At 43.3% G+C, this 6,649-nt stretch overlaps 1 long non-coding RNA gene across 1 annotated transcript; it reads left to right on the top strand.

Annotated features, from left to right (window-relative positions):
• Positions 1-6: 6 nt before the first annotated feature.
• Positions 7-963, top strand: LOC139025404 (uncharacterized). Its single transcript, XR_011476968.1, has 2 exons — positions 7-868; positions 913-963. It is a non-coding gene; the product is annotated as an uncharacterized lncRNA (long non-coding RNA).
• The last annotated feature ends 5,686 nt before the right edge of the window (positions 964-6,649 follow it).

The raw sequence follows: 6,649 nt of genomic DNA, 5'->3' as shown, positions 1-6,649 counted from the left end.
CATTCACATAGAGAATGGCCAGAACAGAGACATAGATATCCATGCACATAGAGAATGGCCAGAACAGAGACATAGATAGACATTCACATAGAGAGTGGCCAGAACAGAGACATAGATAGACATTCACATAGAGAATGGCCAGAACAGAGACATAGATAGACATTCAGTGATCTTAACATCTCTTATTAGGACAGGACTAGGTAAACACTGTCAATGACTGGTTCTGGTTTTCCCAACCCAAGTCTTATCACTGCCTTAAGGACTTGGGCAAGTAACAGCTAGATTCTACTGGTCTAAGGTCAGAGATCAGGTGGGGTTCCATGCTTCAACAAAGGGAAGGAGGGGTGCTCGACAACAATTGCAAAATTGTTTTAAATACATTTTTAAATATTTGTTTTTTTTACATTTAACCTTTATTTAACTAGAAAGTCGGCCTACCCCGGCGACGCTGGGCCAATTGTGCGCCGCCCTATAGGACTCCCAATCACAGCCGGATGTACAGTAATGCAGTCTGGATTCAAACCAGGGACTGCAGTGACGCCTCTTGCACTGAGATGCAGTGTCCTAGACCGCTGTGCCACTCGGGAGCCCAAATAAAGGGGATACCAAGGAAAACTTCCAAAATGACACATTTGAGGCAGAACATCTGAAGCAGAACATTTGAGGCAGCTCTCAACAAAAAAAAAGGCAGAAATGTATTTATTTTAGCTTTAATCTATTCAGTATACATGCGACTGACGTTTCCACATCAAGCTGATGGTCAGGGCACACACAGGAAGAAGTCAGCCTTTTCACTGATCTAAGGTTAGTTGTTCCTTGTTTTCCTAATGGATAAGGTTAGTTGTTCCTTGTTTTCCTAATGGATAAGGTTAGTTGTTCCTNTAGTTGTTCCTTGTTTTCCTAATGGATAAGGTTAGGGGTTCCTAATGGATAAGGTTAGGGGTTCCTAATGGATAAGGTTAGTTGTTTGGAGGAGGGTGAGCTGACCTTAGATATGTTCCCAGGAAAAGCTCACCGTGAGCAGTCCATAAAGCATCTGGTTTTATGATGAATTAACTGACTGCTGTGTAAGTAAATATTTCATGTGTACGATCTACATTACATTTACATTTACATTTAAGTCATTTAGCAGACGCTCTTATCCAGAGCGACTTACAAATTGGAAGAAGGAAGAAGGATGTGGTATTCAACCATGTTTATAATATAATGCATTATACAACCATGTTCTATTAATATAATGCATATAAACATGTTCTATAATATATGCACTTACAACCATGTTCTATAATATAATTCATTATAAACATGTTCTATAATATAAAATGCTATAATACATACCATGTTCTAAATATAATGCATTACAAACATGTTCTATAATATAATGCATTACAAACCATTTCTATAATAAATGCATTACAACCAATGTTCTATTAATATAATGCATTACACCATGTTCTATAATATAATGCATTATAAAACATGTTCTATATATACTCATTACAACCATGTTCTATAATAATGCATTACACCATGTTCTATAATATAATGCATTATAAAACATGTTCTATATATATAATGCATTTACAACCATGTTCTATGTAATATAATGCATTACAACCATGTTTTATAATATAATGCATTACAACCATGTTTATAATATAATGCATTATAAACATTTTTATAATATAATGCATTATAAACATGTTTTATAATATAAATGCATTAAAAACATGTTCTATAATAAATGATTATAACTGTTCTATAATATAATGCATTATAAACATGTCTATAAATAATGCATTATAAACATGTTCTATAATATAATGATATAACTGTCTAATAATAACATACAACATGTTCTATAATATAATGCATTATAAACATGTTTATAATGTACATGCATTACAACATGTTCTATAATATAATGCATTATAAACATGTCTATAATAAATGCATTACAACCATGTCCATTATAATCATGCGCTATTGTTATAAGGCATTAAACCATGTCTCTACTGACCGTGCCATTCGTCTGTCCAGGCCACAGCCTGTCTGTGCCCCACCAGTAGGATGTCCTGGATGTTCTGTCAGATCATACACATCGAGAAAAATACATTTCTTACGTCAAAGAACACATCCAAGGCAGGTGCTGCTGGAGATCAGTGTATATGTTGAGCAAAAAAGAAAATTTCCCCACACGCAATCTAGGCTGTAAATGTGTTTCCCTAAACAACATTTTGACCCTTAGGTCTTTATCAGTCTCACCTGATGCATGATGGTAAATGTAGTTTCCTCTCACCCTGTGTATGAAGTCCTCAGTCTTGCCCTGGAGGCCGTAGACTCGAAACTGCACTGCACCCTCTTATAGGAGCACATGAATGGGGTGCTGTCCTTACGCCACCCTCCACCAGGGGCCTGGCCTGTCTTCTCAGACCCCAGCGACTCAGGTCCTACAGAGACAAAGTAACATTACCTGCTGACAGCTTAATCGCGGCCGGTGTGTAGGGGAGGGGCGATGTGTGGGTGTGGGGTGGGTGTGGAGTGTGTGTGCAGGCCTGTGTAAGCAGGCTGTTGTCAATACCTCACATATAATCTATGAATGATTCAACATGATAGCATCTGGGGCCCAAGTGCATAGATTGTACAATGTCTGTGTATTTATGTTCGCGTTTATCTACAGTACGTCTTCCTCTGTCCTCTGCGTGAGATAGTGAGTGTGTGTGTGTGTTTTCAGCTATCGTGTCTTGCTGATTGACCTTTGTTTTGAAGTTCCGGAACTGCGGAATCAGGAGGAGGAAATGGTGTTGTACAACTAGTACCTCTGTCTCCTTGTAGTGTTTGTCAGGGATGGGGTCAATGAGGATATCCAGGTGGCTCACGCTCTCTGCAGGGTGGGCCTGTCTCCAATACTGCAAGAGCAGAGGGGAGGCACTAGAAATAGACGACACACACACACTGGAGCGCAGGGACTAGTAGATGAGGAAATAGACTGACACACACTGGCAGGACTAGAGATGAGATGATGACACACACACACACTCGGAGCCAGGGACTAGTAGATGAGGAATAGACTGACACACACACACACTGGAGCCAGGGACTAGTATAGAAAGAGAACGAAACACACACTGGAGCCAGGGACTAGTAGATGAGGAATAGACTGACACACACACTGGATCAGGACTGTAGATGAGGAAATAACTGACACACACCACTGGAGCAGGGACCTAGTAGATGGGAAATAGACTGACACACACAACTGGAGCCAGGGACTAGTAGATGAGGAAATAGACTGAGACACACACTGGAGCCAGGGACTAGTAGATGAGAATAGTACTGACACACACACACTGGAGCCAGGACTAGTAGATTAGGAAATAGACTGACACACACACTGGAGCCAGGGACTAGTAGATGAGGAAATAGACTGACACACAAAAAAAACACTGGGGAAAAGCCAGGGACTAGTAGATGAGGAAAATAGACTGCCACACACGACACTGGAGCCAGGGACTTTAGATAGAGAAATAGACTGACACACACACACTGGAGCCAGGGACTAGTAGATGAGGAAATAGACTGACACACAACTGGAGCCAAGGACTAGTAGATGAGGAAATAGATGTAATAGTGAGGTCACACAACGTATCACCATCATAATACTCCACCCTCAGCTTTGAGCAAATAATTACACTACAGCAAACACCACACAACAGACAGCAGAGAGAGAGACAGAGAGAGGGAAGAGAGAGAGAGAAAGGAGTTAGGGGACGAGGAAGGGTGGAGAAGAAGGGGTAAGGGAGAGAGAGAGGGAGCACACTAAATCAAGAGAAAGAGAGAGACAAGCAGAGGAGAGCAGGCGAGGATCGACGAGCGGGGGTGAAGAGGAGAGAGAGAACGAGACACTTATCAAAGAAAGAGAGATACAATTCACTGTTCTTTCTGTTTCTGTTCTGTCCCCTTGTCTTGACAGAAAGCGAAAGAGAGCAATGTCTTCTTTTGAAGATGTTCATTCCTCTGCTGGTATTTAACAAAGAGCAGAGCAGGAGACACCCCCACAGCCAGATAATCAGCTGTGTTTCAGATCCTATTATGCCCTGTGTCTCTTGTGTTTAATTAAGAACCTGTTTCTCATATAAGGTATGTATTGTCTGTCTGTTGACACTTGTCATGTTCCCATTTTTCCATTTCTAAAAGCATGTTTTTACCTCATCCTTTAAACCTGCTGATATTCCTCTGTTTTGGTTGTGCTTTTTGTGCTCTTTAGATTGTCCTCTATGTTGTTGTGTGTTGTAATAGAGGTGTATGTTATGGGTGTGTGTGTGTGCGCACGCGTGTGTTTCTGCTAAAATGACACATGTAACCTGTAGCTGGGAGAAAGGTTGAAACAGCTCGCCACATTTCTGGATACACACACTAACAGCCAAACAGCCAGATGAGTTCAGTCTTGTTCCCTGCTTCTACTCCAAAATGACAGGGGCACGCTGTAGGGACAAACAGCTCAGAAGTGTGTTTGTGTGTCAGAATTCGTGAACAAGGCCAGAAAGGTGGTGAAACAGCCTGTAATAACAAGCATGTACCCTTCTTTCTCCCTCTCACACAAAACACAGTGGATGGCTAATAGATCTGCCGCTATTGCATTCTGGCGTTTTGCTTGTTTTCCTTAAAATGGCCAATCAATTTGATGAGCATTCTCTTACACTGCAGAGAAGATTGCAATTTCTCTTCCCTCTCTTCTCCTCTCTATCCCACCCTTCCTTCTAGTCTCTCACCCCCCCTTTCTCTTCCTCCACCCTTCCTTCGTACTCACCCCCCTTCTCTCTCTCCTCCCACCTTCATCTTCACCCCTTCTCTCTCTCCGCTCTCCCCCTTCTTCAGTCTCCACCCCCCTTCTCTCTCTCCCTCCCCTTCCCTTCAGTCCTCTCACGCTCCTGTCTCACCTCTCTCCTCCTCTCTATCACTCCCTCGTCCCAAACTCTCTCTCCTTCAGTCTCTACACCACCCTCCCTCTCCCTTCCCCTTCTCTCTCTCCCTCCCACCCTTCCTTCAGTCTCTCACCCCCCCTCTCTCCCTCTCCACCCTTCCTTCAGTCTCTCCCCCCCTTCTCTCTTCTCCTATCCACCTTCTTTCAGTCCTCTCACCCCCCCTTCTCTCTCTCTCTCTCCACCCTTCTTTCAGTCTCTCACCCCCCCTTCCTCTCTCCCTCTCCCACCCTTCCTTCAGTCTCTCACCCCCCTTCTCTCTTTCCCTATCCCACCCTTCTTTCAGTCTCTCACCCCCTTCTCTCTCTCTCTCTCCCACCCTTCTTTCAGTCTCTCACCCCCCCCCCCTCTCTCTCCTTCAGTCATACTCACATTATTGTTGTCACCATTGTTGTTCTCAACCTGGTCTCAATACGGATGCTGAACTTGGGAAGGAAGGAGACCTACAGTAGATGAAGGATGGATGTGATTGGAGAGAAGGAGGGAGGGAGGGGAGTAGACAGATGAGGTTATGTACACAGACATTTGGAGAGGGATGACTTACTGCCATGCCTCATCAATACTTGAGTGGTCACTAGTGATTTGAATACTTACTGAGTACTCCTGAAGCACACCACCGTGAAGTTCCATACGGATAAGAGAGGAACATCATTAGTGACACACACACATATTCTCAAAACATGTGGAACAAAATATATGTTTAAAGTAAATCGGGTCTAGATAAGAACAGATTGGTTTTAAATCTAAGTGCAGACAAGGAAAACAGCTTGACTTTGACGCCTATAGGAAGAACAGGTTGGTAGCAGGTGAATACGCTGTGTATGTGGTGGAAGGAATAGTGTTGTGTCAGACCTGTGATGGTGTAAGGGTAAACGTTCCAGGCCTTCTCTGTCACATAGAAGACCCTTGGACAAAACACAACTCACCCAGGATGGCAGTTTACTGTCAAGAGAGAGAGAGACAGACAGAGGGGAGAATGTACTGTATCGCCGGCTGAGGTAGATGTTATGTGCTGGGCTATGATCTAGGGCTAGGCCATTGAAAAATTATTGACACCCTAGACTTAATATTTGTAGCACAGCCTTTGGTCACAAATAACTGCAATCATGCTCTTCCTACAGCTATCATGAGCTTCCTGCACCTCATCTACTGCAGTTTGGCACCTCCTCTTGTGCAAACTGTGCTCCAAAATGCCTTGCTATTCTGATCATGATGCCATGCACACTTTCAGGCAGCAAAGCCAACCCCAAAGACATCACTGACTCCATGTGTTGACTGTAGGGAAGGGTTCTTTTCTTTAAGGCTTCAATTTTGTTTTCTGTTAAACATAGAGATGTTTTGCAGCTGTATCTGTCACAGGACATTCTCCGACAGAAGGATTTTGGCATGTTCAGTGTGTGTTTGGCAAATTGCAGTAAGGACTTTCTCAGCAGTGGGGTCCTCTGGTTCTCCTACTATATAACCCCCATGTCATTGAAGTGGCCGCACGCATGGTGTGAGTTGAAACTGTCTACCCTGTGGTGTCTGAAGGTTCAGATTGAATCTGTGTGGCAGTTTGATTGAGGTGCTTTCTCCAACCCATTCAAACAATTCTTGCTGCAATCTTCCACAAAGTTTTCCTCTTGCGGCCACCGTCCAGGGAGGTTGCTATAGTGGCATGGGCCTTA

Source organism: Salvelinus sp. IW2-2015, unplaced genomic scaffold, assembly GCF_002910315.2.
Source record: "Salvelinus sp. IW2-2015 unplaced genomic scaffold, ASM291031v2 Un_scaffold2625, whole genome shotgun sequence".
NCBI lineage: Eukaryota > Metazoa > Chordata > Actinopteri > Salmoniformes > Salmonidae > Salvelinus > Salvelinus sp. IW2-2015.
This window is presented reverse-complemented; position numbering and strand designations above follow the sequence as displayed.